The sequence below is a fragment of the Euprymna scolopes genome, chromosome 16, assembly GCF_053919585.1.
Source record: "Euprymna scolopes isolate OS-2025 chromosome 16, ASM5391958v1, whole genome shotgun sequence".
NCBI classification, from domain to species: Eukaryota; Metazoa; Mollusca; class Cephalopoda; order Sepiida; family Sepiolidae; genus Euprymna; species Euprymna scolopes.
In genome coordinates this window covers 144,052,235-144,069,273 of record NC_136497.1, presented here as the reverse complement: position 1 = coordinate 144,069,273, position 17,039 = coordinate 144,052,235, and positions in this window count along the sequence as shown.

Genomic DNA, 17,039 nt, shown 5'->3' with positions numbered 1-17,039 from the left:
AGACATACGGAATATTTACTATTATATATTAGTAATAGATATACATTCATAAAGACATACGCAATATTTACTATTATATATTAGTAATAGATATACATTCATAAAGACATACGGAATATTTACTATTATATATTAGTAATAGATATACATTCATAAAGACACATTGAATATTTACTATTATATATTAGTAATAGATATACATTCATAAAGACATACGAAATATTTATTATTATATATTAGTAATCGATATACATTCATAAAGACATGGGGAATATTTACTATTATATATTAGTAATAGATATACATTCATAAAGACACATGTAATATTTACTATTATATATTAGTAATAGATATACATTCATAAAGACATACGGAATATTTACTATTATATATTAGTAATAGATATACATTCATAAAGACATACGGAATATTTACTATTATATATTAGTAATAGATATACATTCATATTGACATACGAAATATTTATCATTATATATTAGTAATAGATATACATTCATAAAGACATACGGAATATTTACTATTATATATTAGTAATAGATATACATTCATAAAGACATACGGAATATTTACTATTATATATTAGTAATAGGTATACATTCATAAAGACATACGGAATATTTACTATTATATATTAGTAATAGATATACATTCATAAAGACATACGAAATATTTACTATTATATATTAGTAATAGATATACATTCATAAAGACATACGGAATATTTACTATTATATATTAGTAATAGATATACATTCACAAAGACACATGGAATATTTACTATTATATATTAGTAATAGATATACATTCATAAAGACATAAAAGATATTTACTATTATATATTAGTAATAGATATACATTCATAAAGACACATGTAATATTTACTATTATATATTAGTAATAGATATACATTCATAAAGACACATGGAATATTTACTATTATATATTAGTAATAGATATACATTCATAAAGACATACAAAATATTTACTATTATATATTAGTAATAGATATACATTCATAAAGACACATGTAATATTTACTATTATATATTAGTAATAGATATACATTCATAAAGACACATGTAATATTTACTATTATATATTAGTAATAGATATACATTCACAAAGACATACGGAATATTTACTATTATATATTAGTAATAGATATACATTCACAAAGACACATGGAATATTTACTATTATATATTAGTAATAGATATACATTCATAAAGACATACAAGATATTTACTATTATATATTAGTAATAGATATACATTCATAAAGACACATGGAATATTTACTATTATATATATATATTTCTTTTTAATTTTTTTTTTTTATTACATTTTCACCCCAAACAAGGCACATTGCCACTTTGGTGCAGGGGGCTACTATCAGGGACAGCAACTACTGGGGCACTATGTAGGGATTTGGGCAGCAAGATGTCGGTTCACGTTGCACTATAACTTCTGCGTGTCAGTACTGTTAGGGAAGCAGGATCCTGGAATGGAATTCCAGAGTCTAGCTGTTCTGGGGAAGAAACTACTGGAGTAGAAAGATCTTTTACATCTAGGGATCTCTCGTGTGTGGGGGTGGGATTTAGCTGCCTGTTGGGTTTGTTGAGGGTGTCTGCGTTGTGGAGGCACAAGTTTCTGCAGTTCGTCAGAGCATTCACCAGTAAAATACTTGTAGAACAAGCAGAGGGATGCAACGTTTCGTCGATGGGACAGAGGCTGAAGCTTAGATACCAGTTCAGGGCCTATCAGATTGGTGACTCTTTTTTTAACCTTGTCTAGAAGCGAGAGACTAGTAGTAGACGCACCAGCCCAGATGTGAGAACAATACTCCATACTTGGGCGAATGGTGGCCTTATAGAGATACAGGATAATTTCAGGTGTCAGTAGTTTTCTAGCACGGTAGAGAGAGCCTACCTTTTTCGCAGCGGCCCTGGCAATGTTTTCAATATAATTGTTCCAGCTCATGTTTCCTGTGAACGTTAGGCCAAGCAGTTTGAAAGATGTACTCTCAGACAGGGAGTCACTGGCCATTGCTATTGGTGATAGAGAAGGTTTCTTGTAGTTATTGAAGGAAACTAGTTTAGTATTGGCAGCATTGAATTATTGAAATATTAGTAATAGATATACATTCATAAAAACATGCAATATATGTTAGCAAGGAAACTGGGCATGATGCAGAAGTAGCTATTTCCGAACTCTCTCCTTGGATTTTATTTTAAATATCTTTCAGACTGACACCCTCACCCCATGTCATTGCTATTGATGCCTTAGGCAACAAAATATCCACGCGTTAACCCATGAAAGGAAGCAAGTCAGACACCTCCATTTCTCATGACCCATCGAAGTATTTAACAAGACACCTGGTAAACTCTGACGAAAAGTCAGACAGACATCTCACCTCCCAAATGAAACAGTGCGCATAGAATAAAAAAAAGAAAAAAAAAAAAACCTTTTGGCAGGAATCACGTGAAGACACAAACAAAAAATTAGTTGGGCAAAAGAAATTGAGCCGATCACATCACTAAACGAATTTCAACAAAAAGATGCGATTAACACCAGCGAATGTGACTTGCCTGATGAATCGATTCAATTTGAATCTTAATCCTTCAGCCGAAAAGGAAATATATCAAAAACTACGAATACACCTTGGCTCAGATATGTTGGGATGAGATGCATCCTCGATTGGGGAAGATCGAGTAAGTTTGCTCATCGAGTTGTCTCCACACCAGTGGTTAAGAAATGAACAAAAAAAGAAAGACAAAGCAAGACTGGTGGATAAACGAACATTGAAAAAACATCAAATGTCATATCGGCGAAGCTTGATCGACCCACATTATAAACATTGGATGAATAACCTTTCCTCGGACACTCGATTATCCATCTAGATGTGTCTTCCTGAGTATCTTGTAATATCGTCTCACCCTCTCACCCCCCTTACTTCATAAATATCTACTTACTGAATTGTTTTTTATTATTTTTTTTTCTTAATTGAATATTTTCTGCTTGCCTCATATGACTTAACCGATGTTTCATATAGGAAAAAAAGAAAAAAATACAACAAAAAAATGAACAAAAGAAAAGAGGCAATGTTTATTTGAACATTTTTCTTCATCGGTGCCGTCCCTTTCTTGACCCCTTGGACACTGTCTGCATGTTTTATTATTATTATAATTTTTTATTGTAATTTTGTTTGTTTGTTGAATTTTAACGTACAATAAAATGGCATGTGTATAATACATATATATGGCCGTGTTGTTACGTTATTTCATTGCTTGGTATTTCATCAACCGAAAACCTTATAGGAATGATCCACGACGGAGTTTATGTTCCAAATCTGGGTAAAGTGCTACTTGGCTGTGATAACTCTATGGTTGACACTTTACATTTTTTTATACGCTACGATTTAATAAGTAGATCCCCTTTTGAAAACTTCTCAAACGGGAGATACAATCACAAAATTCATAAAGATATACAGAACATTTTCTATTGTATGTCAGTAATACATGTACATTCATAAGGACATATAGGATATTTAATATTATATGTAAGTAATATATATACATTCATAAAGACATATAGGATATTTAATATTATATGCTAGTAATATATATACATTCATAAATACATATAGGATATTTAATATTATATGTCAGTAATAAATATACATTCATAATGACATATGAGATATTTCCTATTAGGTGTTTGTAATAGATATACATTCATAATGACATATGGGATATTTACTATTAGGTGTTTGTAATAGATATACATTCATAATGACATATGGGATATTTACTATTAGGTGTTTGTAATAGATATACATTCATAATGACATATGGGATATTTACTATTAGGTGTTTGTAATAGATATACATTCATAATGACATATGGGATATTTACTATTAGGTGTTTGTAAAAGATATACATTCATAATGACATGGAATATTTACTATTAGGTGTTTGTAATAGATATACATTCATGAAGTTATATGTAATATTTATTATTATATGTTAGTAATAGATATACATTCATAAAGATTTATAGGAAAATTAATATATGTTGATAATAGACATATGGGATATTTACAATCACATATAAGTCATCATCATTATCATCATCATCATCATGCAGTCCGTCAGTCTTGACGATGCCTAGTTGAGGCCTCAGTGCTTTACCCCTCAGTGTTGACATAGTTTCACTCCATCGCCACAGGACTTTCCACCTTGGCTCCAAACTTGCTTGCACAGTTTAGGTGCAGTATCTGTTGCGCATCAGTTAGACACCCTCTGAACCTCTATTGCTCATGTCCAGTGGAGCGAACCCGCGACGACTGGCAGCAGAGGAGGCCGCAGCTTCTGGCCGAAAGTAATCTCAGTAAGGTAAACAGTCGCCCTATCGTGTCCGCTACCACGCCTTTTCTTTCTGGATGAGGTTCCATAGCTTTTTAAGGAAAACCGCAAGGCCATATTAGGATTTAAAGTCAGAGTTCCTATCTCTTAGCCTTTTGCTGTGATAAGGCCCACAAGGCAGTGGTATTTGATTTTGAGGTTGGTTCCCCTAGTCTTCGCCCAACCAAGGGCACCCACAAGACAGTGAGGTAGGGGATGGTAGTGTGCCAGGGCATGTTCACAAATTGGTGGGCCATAACGCACTACCTCTGGGGTCCCCTACTACTTCAAGATCTCCTACAAGTTTAGCCTGGACCGCAAGGCACCCAGTTACATGGAAACACTGTAGGAGTCTTGGTGTGTGGGTTTGGATTCTTAATCCGGCAGAGGGATGTGATGCGTCTAATGTGTTAGGTATAAGTTAGTGTTAAGTTCATGCTTGCATGCCTTCTCGCTTCCAGCTAACACTGCTGGCTAACCACGTGGTGAAAAGGGGGCAGATATGCATAAGTCTTTCCTGCCAGTACATGGCCTCTCCATCATCAATATATAAGTAATAGATATACATTCATAAAGACATACGGAATATTTACTATTATACGTCTCTAGTAGGTATACATACATAAAGACCTTGGAATTTCAAAACAAAAAAAATACTCTTCACCAAATTAAATTATTTGGTAATCTCACTAAGTTTCTAGCATGAAAAAAAATTTGTGTAGACAGAAAAATATTTTGCTTTTTTTTTTTTTTTTTTTTTTTTTTAATTTTCAAACAAAACAAAAACAGTTACGAATATAATTAAAATAAAAACTGACTTATTTTCGACATTTGAACGACATTTTCAAATCTGACCTTTTCAGTTTGGTGCTCCCGACCTTGACCCCCGCCATCTTGACTTCCGGCCTTATATTACCTCATTCCGGTGTGTAGCTTCATTGATATGCAAATTACATCAAACTGCAACGAAAAACTTAAAGGATTTCGTTTTTTTTTTTTCTACTATTCTGGAAACAACTATACAGAATCTTTGACCATTCTGGGAATTGAACTTAAGCCACACTTTTAGAAACAATCGCCCCCCCCCATCAGAAAAAAAATCAAAAATTTTCTTTATTTACGTTAAAAAAAAAAAAAGCCAGTGAATAAGTGCCTTTACAAAAATGAAAAAAAAAAAGTTAATGGAATTCCATTTTGTTCTTAAACTTTTTGTCAGTCACGCACGCGCGTTAATGTTTGCAAATTACCTTTTTCCCTTCTTTCGCCTTTCAGGTTCGAGATTGTCTCTGAGGCTAATTATATTTCGGAGGGGGGTTACTCGGGCACTTGCCGTTATTTTTATTTAAACAAAACTTGTTTTGGTCCATTTATTTTTTATTTGATTTTTTTTCGGGGAGGAGTTCCAGTGCATGGGCAACAAAAAGTTCCTAGTATCAGAAGAATAACTTCTTCTCTTTGTATCCCTTCTGCCGAAATATCTGGTGGAGAGGGTATCACGTACTTCTTCTTTTTTGGGCGATTACATTTACATGTTTTTATCCATTCTTTTACTTTTGAAATTGTTGTGGGGGTATCGACGTTGCCCACGATGAAAGTATCGAAGGTGTGTTCCACACGGAACTTCATGTCAAACCGAGTAATGCCAGGGGCCCATACTAGTGTATATATATATATATATATATATATATATAATTTAAAGGAGATTAGAATAATAGTCTAAAGAGCTAAGTGTATTTTAATGTAACAGTAAAATTACTAGTTTAATTAAAATACAGGAAATGCTCGTTGTAATTTAGATATATAATAAGCTCGATAGTTAAATGTCCTAGAGTTAATTCAATATTAAGTAAAGTGATTTTCAATTTGAAAATTTAAAAAAAAATTTTTTAATTTAAAAATCAAATTTTAATTAAATTAAAAATCAGTTTCATAAGAAGGAACAACAACAAAGTCAATTATCTGTTCCTTCTTATGAAACTGATTTTTAATTTAATTAAAATTTGATTTTTAAATTTAAAAATTTTTTTTTTAATTTTCAAATTGAAAATCACTTTACTTAATATATATATATATATATTACACTGCTTACTCCTAACAACGGGGGTGGGGCCCCAAGGGGGTCACTTATACTTGGAAACCTTGTGCACGCTCACACTGTTTGATGTCTACTAATAGAGTTACTAATTATGGTAGGATAATTCACAATGGGGTGGGGGAAGCTTTGATAGGTTACACTGCTCACCCTCAACATAGGGGGTTGGAACCCAAGTGGAGTCACTTATAACTGAGAACCCTATGCACACTCACACCGTTTGATGTACAGCTGCCAATCTTGCCATGATAACCCAACATGGGACAGGGGGTTTACGGGCTCATTCTCACCAATGCAGGCGGAGCCTCATGGGTATCACTTATATTGGGACACCCTAATTAATGTTCATACGTTTGTGTCAATAAATATTTACACTAGTGCCTTCTAATGTTTGTTTGAGCAATTGACACTCCACCCACTGTCTCTGTCTGTCTATAAGATGAAAGGAAATATAAGATACAAATTGTATGTAAAAAATAAATATTAGTATAAAATAATTTCGAGGTTATATTGTTATATAAATCAGAGTCCATTTTTCAGAGGCTCTTTTTGAACCCAGTCAAATACAGGTATTCTGCTAGTTTTTATATATATATATATATATATATATATATATATATATAGTCAGGATTTATGGTATAGCTGCTTACATAACTGTATATTAAGTAGAGTTTGCATTAACAGTTAAAGGAACTGTGTTCAAAAATAGGTTCAGAAGTGAGGCTTCAGGGTCCTGACGATCTGGAAGACGAGTCGAGAACATTACTGTCTGCGTTATTTTTTTTTTTTTTTTTACACAGTGATAACCACTTATCAAGGCCCGGAAGCCACTCAGGGATAAGGGTTATTGCAAGTACATTACGTTAGTGTGGAGATTTGATGAAGTGTTTACTTAAGGGGGTGGTTCATTAGGAATTTGTTAACGTTGGACTTGAACACATCCAAGTTGTAGTCCGGTGGGAAGCAGGCAGACGGAACAGAGTTCCACAGGCGTGCAGTTCTAAGAAAGAAGCTTTGTTCATGGAATCCACGTTTTGACTTAGGCACAGATAAAAGTGGGGGAAATTTTTCACAGTGGATTCGGCTAGACGGGTGTTTTTCGTGAAAGATTGGCAAGGGGGGACCTGAGATTGGAGTTCAGATGAGCACCTGCCATGGAAATAATGATAAAACAAGGATAGGCTCGCAACGTCTCTTCTGTGGGAGAGAGGTTGCAGGGTAGAGAAAAGGGCATCCCCCACTAAGCCACGAAGTCTATTTGGTACTCTGTCAAGGCAGGATAGGCTGTTTTTTGCAGCTCCTGCCCAGATATGGCAACAGTATTCCATCCTTGGATGTACTTGGCTTTTATATAGATAGAGAATTGCATCAGTAGTGAGATATCTTCTGGAGCGGTAGAAGGATCCCGCCATCTTTCCAGCGACCTTGGCATCAAATAATGGGATATAAAAAAGTTATATGTGATGCTACCAGCTGTGTCTGCATAGACTGAGAAACAAAGCTAATTACTGTGGTGGACATGAAAGTCACCAAATGCATGTATTTTGGCAGTAGTGTCTAGGGAGAGTGCAACATTAGGTGTATCAGAATTTTTGACACCCCTAACACGAAACTGCGAATAAAATATAAAAAAAACTTGTAATTTCTCTTTTAAAAGTGGGTTGTTTATTTTCTTTATGGATTATACTCCCAAAATAAACTATTAAAGTTGTATAAAAATTAATAGAAATATTTTTTTTATTTTTTTTTAAAAAACAGTAATTAAATCAATTGAATTTTATGAGTTCAATATTTTTAAATTTTTAAACTTTAACAATCTATCAAAATTTTCTATTGATTTTATTTTTACGATATTTTCAGGGTCAATGTAAAATGTTATGCTCTTTCCAATAAAAAGAACATAATATTTTAGACAAACGTTTTTTTTTTAATTCACGCAGCCCGCCTATTTGGAAATGTCTATTAAAAAGTAAATAATTAATTTATGTGCCAAAGTTATATATATATATATAACAAATTGAAGATAAAAGATCAATAAATAATATGTTCTAACTTAAAACAAAAAAAAAAGAACAGTTTTTTGGAAATTTACCCGTAAAGTCCGAAGTTTAAAACCTTTCTTTTTTAAAACCACATTGTCTGTATTATTTGTTTTTTTTTTTTTAATGAAACCTTCGTCCTTGCTCCTTTAATTGAAAAAAAAATTAGGGTTGGAATTACATATTTCAAGTAGTTATAAGCTTGGAAAGACAAGGGGTCGAATTATTCAATATTTTTCACAAAGTTTCTGACACATCTAGTTCAACATCTATGCTGTCAGAGATGTGATTGATTAGAGTTACAATCTTTGGTCTAGGGAGAGCGATAAAGACAGTATAAGTAGCTATAAATGCTATGGTGTTAAAATTAGTCCAAAGCACATAAAGGCCTGGTCATCTGATTCTAGTTTAGACTCTCTAGTCATGGGGAGGGATTTACGAATATAGACTCCAAGTCCATGCATGCGTCTGTCAGAGTCCTTATGACAAAGTGGAAGATAACTGGAAATGTTAAAGTGGAAAAAGGCGACGGAGGATTATAAGTTAGTTTCGCTTAGTGCTAAGATATCCGGGGAGTTTACTATGAGAAATGATTCTACATCGTTTAATTAGTTCTAAATTCACGGAGATTTGTAAATGCAAGTCTCCGGGGAAGAGGCAAATTATTATTTGAATGTGTGTCTGGGTTCATCATTACATAGTTTAAGATTTAGGGTGAGAGGTGCTAGACAAAACAGATGTGCATAGCCACCATCATGCAACACAACTGACCATCAACAGATTGAAAAAATTGATACAGAGGAAGAGACCATCATGCAACACAAGTAGACCATCATGCAACACAACTGACCATCAACAGATTGAAAAAATTGATACAGAGGAAGAGACCATCATGCAACACAAGTAGACCATCATGCAACACAAGTAGACCATCATGCAACACAAGTAGACCATCAACAGATTGAAAAAATTGATACAGAGGAAGAGACCATCATGCAACACAAGTAGACCATCATGCAACACAACTGACCATCAACAGATTGAAAAAATTGATACAGAGGAAGAGACCATCATGCAACACAAGTAGACCATCATGCAACACAACTGACCATCAACAGATTGAAAAAATTGATATAGAGGAAGAGACCATCATGCAACACAAGTAGACCATCATGCAACACAACTGACCATCAACAGATTGAAAAAATTGATATAGAGGAAGAGACCATCATGCAACACAAGTAGACCATCATGCAACACAACTGACCATCAACAGATTGAAAAAATTGATATAGAGGAAGAGACCATCATGCAACACAAGTAGACCATCATGCAACACAACTGACCATCAACAGATTGAAAAAATTGATACAGAGGAAGAGACCATCATGCAACACAAGTAGACCATCATGCAACACAACTGACCATCAACAGATTGAAAAAATTGATACAGAGGAAGAGACCATCATGCAACACAAGTAGACCATCATGCAACACAAGTAGACCATCATGCAACACAAGTAGACCATCAACAGATTGAAAAAATTGATACAGAGGAAGAGACCATCATGCAACACAAGTAGACCATCATGCAACACAACTGACCATCAACAGATTGAAAAAATTGATATAGAGGAAGAGACCATCATGCAACACAAGTAGACCATCATGCAACACAACTGACCATCAACAGATTGAAAAAATTGATACAGAGGAAGAGACCATCATGCAACACAAGTAGACCATCATGCAACACAAGTAGACCATCATGCAACACAAGTAGACCATCAACAGATTGAAAAAATTGATACAGAGGAAGAGACCATCATGCAACACAAGTAGACCATCATGCAACACAACTGACCATCAACAGATTGAAAAAATTGATATAGAGGAAGAGACCATCATGCAACACAAGTAGACCATCATGCAACACAACTGACCATCAACAGATTGAAAAAATTGATACAGAGGAAGAGACCATCATGCAACACAAGTAGACCATCATGCAACACAACTGACCATCAACACATTGAAAAAATTGATACAGAGGAAGAGACCATCATGCAACACAAGTAGACCATCATGCAACACAACTGACCATCAACAGATTGAAAAAATTGATATAGAGGAAGAGACCATCATGCAACACAAGTAGACCATCATGCAACACAACTGACCATCAACAGATTGAAAAAATTGATATAGAGGAAGAGACCATCATGCAACACAAGTAGACCATCATGCAACACAAGTAGACCATCATGCAACACAAGTAGACCATCAACAGATTGAAAAAATTGATACAGAGGAAGAGACCATCATGCAACACAAGTAGACCATCATGCAACACAACTGACCATCAACAGATTGAAAAAATTGATATAGAGGAAGAGACCATCATGCAACACAAGTAGACCATCATGCAACACAAGTAGACCATCATGCAACACAACTGACCATCAACAGATTGAAAAAATTGATACAGAGGAAGAGACCATCATGCAACACAAGTAGACCATCATGCAACACAAGTAGACCATCATGCAACACAAGTAGACCATCAACAGATTGAAAAAATTGATACAGAGGAAGAGACCATCATGCAACACAAGTAGACCATCATGCAACACAACTGACCATCAACAGATTGAAAAAATTGATATAGAGGAAGAGACCATCATGCAACACAAGTAGACCATCATGCAACACAACTGACCATCAACAGATTGAAAAAATTGATACAGAGGAAGAGACCATCATGCAACACAAGTAGACCATCAACAGATTGAAAAAATTGATACAGAGGAAGAGACCATCATGCAACACAACTGACCATCAACAGATTGAAAAAATTGATATAGAGGAAGAGACCATCATGCAACACAAGTAGACCATCATGCAACACAACTGACCATCAACAGATTGAAAAAATTGATACAGAGGAAGAGACCATCATGCAACACAAGTAGACCATCATGCAACACAACTGACCATCAACAGATTGAAAAAATTGATATAGAGGAAGAGACCATCATGCAACACAAGTAGACCATCATGCAACAAAACTGACCATCAACAGATTGAAAAAATTGATACAGAGGAAGAGACCATCATGCAACACAAGTAGACCATCATGCAACACAACTGACCATCAACAGATTGAAAAAATTGATACAGAGGAAGAGACCATCATGCAACACAAGTAGACCATCATGCAACACAAGTAGACCATCATGCAACACAAGTAGACCATCAACAGATTGAAAAAATTGATACAGAGGAAGAGACTATCATGCAACACAAGTAGACCATCATGCAACACAACTGACCATCAACAGATTGAAAAAATTGATATAGAGGAAGATACCATCATGCAACACAAGTAGACCATCATGCAACACAACTGACCATCAACAGATTGAAAAAATTGATACAGAGGAAGAGACCATCATGCAACACAAGTAAACCATCATGCAACACAACTGACCATCAACAGATTGAAAAAATTGATACAGAGGAAGAGACCATCATGCAACACAAGTAGACCATCATGCAACACAACTGACCATCAACAGATTGAAAAAATTGATATAGAGGAAGAGACCATCATGCAACACAAGTAGACCATCATGCAACACAACTGACCATCAACAGATTGAAAAAATTGATACAGAGGAAGAGACCATCATGCAACACAAGTAGACCATCATGCAACACAACTGACCATCAACAGATTGAAAAAATTGATACAGAGGAAGAGACCATCATGCAACACAAGTAGACCATCATGCAACACAACTGACCATCAACAGATTGAAAAAATTGATATAGAGGAAGAGACCATCATGCAACACAAGTAGACCATCATGCAACACAACTGACCATCAACAGATTGAAAAAATTGATACAGAGGAAGAGACCATCATGCAACACAAGTAGACCATCATGCAACACAACTGACCATCAACAGATTGAAAAAATTGATATAGAGGAAGAGACCATCATGCAACACAAGTAGACCATCATGCAACACAAGTAGACCATCATGCAACACAACTGACCATCAACAGATTGAAAAAATTGATACAGAGGAAGAGACCATCATGCAACACAAGTAGACCATCATGCAACACAACTGACCATCAACAGATTGAAAAAATTGATATAGAGGAAGAGACCATCATGCAACACAAGTAGACCATCATGCAACACAACTGACCATCAACAGATTGAAAAAATTGATACAGAGGAAGAGACCATCATGCAACACAAGTAGACCATCATGCAACACAACTGACCATCAACAGATTGAAAAAATTGATACAGAGGAAGAGACCATCATGCAACACAAGTAGACCATCATGCAACACAACTGACCATCAACAGATTGAAAAAATTGATATAGAGGAAGAGACCATCATGCAACACAAGTAGACCATCATGCAACACAACTGACCATCAACAGATTGAAAAAATTGATACAGAGGAAGAGACCATCATGCAACACAAGTAGACCATCATGCAACACAACTGACCATCAACAGATTGAAAAAATTGATACAGAGGAAGAGACCATCATGCAACACAAGTAGACCATCATGCAACACAAGTAGACCATCAACAGATTGAAAAAATTGATACAGAGGAAGAGACCATCATGCAACACAAGTAGACCATCATGCAACACAACTGACCATCAACAGATTGAAAAAATTGATATAGAGGAAGAGACCATCATGCAACACAAGTAGACCATCATGCAACACAACTGACCATCAACAGATTGAAAAAATTGATACAGAGGAAGAGACCATCATGCAACACAAGTAGACCATCATGCAACACAACTGACCATCAACAGATTGAAAAAATTGATATAGAGGAAGAGACCATCATGCAACACAAGTAGACCATCATGCAACACAACTGACCATCAACAGATTGAAAAAATTGATACAGAGGAAGAGACCATCATGCAACATAAGTGAACATCAACGGATTCAAACAATTGAGTAGAGGGCTTCCTTATATCTTATAGAGTAAGAAAAATATTAGAGGAAAAGAAAAAAAGGGGGAAAAAAAGAGTAAAGGGAAGCAAGTTTTAAATAAAAGGCAAACAAAAGCAAAATAATAAAAGCCTTTTCAACTTTTAATCATATTAAACTGGCGAAAAAGGGAGATAAACATGTCCATGTATTCGCAATCTCCAAGGTGTTCACATCTAGAAAAAATGCAATTACCCCCCTCCCCCAAAAAAAATTATTTTTAACGCTAAATAAGTTTTTAGTCTATGAATATTTATATATTATTTATTTAATTATTTTATTGCATTAAACTATTTTATTAAAATATATAAAAAAATATATTATTAAAATGAAAAAAAATTATATAATATTTTAAATAATTATTTTATTGCTTTACAATACGTTATTAGAATATATAAAAGTATTTCATTAGAATATAAAAATCTTTCAAGTATAATTTAAAGTATTTCGTTATAACATCATGAAATTTATCACAAAAATAAAAATATTATATAGAATTTTTTTTAATAATATTTATTGCTTTACAATGTTTTGTTAAAATATTATAAAATCATTTATTACAAAAAATAATATTTCTTTAAAAATATTTTAATTAAATATAAACAAACATTTTATATAGTACATTTGAAAAACTTATTGCTTAAAAATATTTTATTAAAACACGAAAAATATTTTATAATGTATGTTTAAAAACTATTTATAGCTTAAAGATATTTTATAAGAAATAAAAACATATTTTATTAAAATATAAAAAATATTTTTTGACTACAGTGTAATAAATATACTTTATTAAATTATGCAAAGACATTTGATTTAAATATAAAAATGTGATTAAAATATTTTATTTTATTTAGCATTTTTACAAATTATTTTAATGCTTCAGAAATATTTTATAAAAATGTAAAAAATATTTTGTTAAAATATAATAAACTGTATTTTATGAAAATTGAATAAATTATATTAAAACATAATAAAAATATTTTATGAAAATATAATACAATATTTTTTATATAAGTTCAAAATAGTTCATAAAAATTTGAAATATTTATTGCAATCAAATAAAATATTGTATTAAATAATAAAAAGATATTACAATATAATAAGAATATACCATTAATATATAATAAAAACATTATAAGAATATAGTAAAACATTTACTTACAATAAAATGAAATATACCAGTGAAAATACGATTAATAGATTTTATTAAAATATTATAATAAAATATTTTATGAAAATATAATAAAAATATTTTATCATAATATAATCAAAATACTTTATTAAACTTTGAAATATTTTATAAAAATATAAAATATTTTATTTAAATATAATAAACAGTATTTAATTAAAATATAAAAATATATGCTACCAAATATAATAAGAATATCTAATTTTAATATGATAGATATATTACTTACATAGAAAAATATTTTATTAAAATCTAAAGATTATTTTATAAAAATATTATTAAACTATTTTATTTAAATATAATTAAAATATTTAATTAGAATAATTTTAAACTACTATCAGATATAATAATAACATTTTATTTAAATATTATTAAAAAAATAACATGCAATAAAAATATTTTACTCAAATCTAAAAATTATTTTATAAAAATATTAAACTATTTTATTTAAATATAATTAAAATATTTAATTAGAATAATTTTAAACTACTATTAAATATAATAATAACATATTTTATTTAAATATTATTAAAAAATAACATGCAATAAAAATATTTTATTAAAAACATTAAAAATATTTTTGGAATATATTTAACTATTAAATAAAAAACTTCATAGAGAATATGTCAAAAATATATTAAATACATGTATTATATAGTAGTTTTTAAAAACTATTTAATCTAATAAAAATATTTTATTAAGATGAAACTATTTTATAACACTATAATAAAAATATCCTAGATAAATGTAATAAAAATATCTTATAACCATGTCTTAAAAAATCTCATTGAAATAAATTAAGTATATTTTCTATAATTAATTCTTATATTCTTCATTAAAATATAATTAATATTTTATTAAAACATAAAAATTGTTTTATTAAATTATAACAAAAATATTTTATAAAAATATATTAACAAATAATAAAAAATTTTTTTAACAAATATATAGTATTTTTTTTTAATAATAATAATGTTATTTTGTTTGATATACTGCACAATCACATTGACACTAAGGTTCTCGCCAGATCACCGAAGTTAAGCAATGCTGAACCTGGTCAATACCAGATGGATGACCATTTGGGAAAAAGAGGCGTTATATGTACTATGAGGTAAAATACCAGGTTGAGAAACTGGTGCAGTCTATCCTTCTCTTGAGTGTAGATATGACTCTCTTAAGCCGTGGTAAACCCCCCCCCCACCAACCTAGTGATAGTGTCACAAAAAAAACATACCCTTGATAGCCCTGGCAAAGCATCAAGTATTCAGCTACCGACAAGATTTGGATTGCACTACAACTTGTGTAGTGAGTTCAATCTCAGCCACGGCTGCGCTGGGTGGGATAAATGGATTTTGTTAAAAATATCTTTTAAAATATATTAGAATAACATTTTTTTAGAATATAAATATATTTCATACAATTCTTTTTATAAACATTATACTATTGCTTTAAAATATTTTATTGAAATGTAAAAAAAAAAAAAACAATATTTTATTTAAATATGACAAAATATTTTATTAAATATAAAATACTTTAGAAATACATAAAATATTTTATAAATACATAATAAAATATTTTATTCAAACACTATAAAATGTTTTCTTATAAACAAGAAAATATTTTAAAAATATATAAAAAATTATTAAAATTAAGTAAGAATGTTTTAATTAAATATAAGTAAAAAATTTAATCAAAGATAACAAAATATTTCTTAAATATAGTCACAATATTTTAGAGAGAAAGTGAATACAGAGAGAGTAAGAAGGGAGAGGGGAGAAAAATTAATATAAGAGAGAAAGAGAGTTAACTAAAGTTAATAATTTTGGTTTATTTCTCCATTGTGACATATGTTAGAGGTTTCATTAGAGTTAGTGCTATGGATAAAAGAAGTATTTCGATTTCATTTTCTCGTATAAAAATGTGTTTTTAATAAAGCAATAGACTTGTAAAAATGTTTTTAATAAAGCAAAAGATTGTAAAAATGTTTTTAATAAAGCAATAGACTTGTAAAAATGTTTTTTATAAAGCAAAAGATTGTAAAAATGTTTTTTGAATTAAAAAAAAAAAATTCCGAAAATTAAGAAAAAACAAATTTTACTTTTGAAGGAATATATTTTTTAAGAACTTTTCTTTACCATAAAAAAATGATAATGATAGTTTGTTTTCCTTCTCTGCGGGAAGATAGACACGTCATGTTTTGAATGAGCATTGCACTAATAAATGTGTCTTGGCAGTCCTGTTAATATT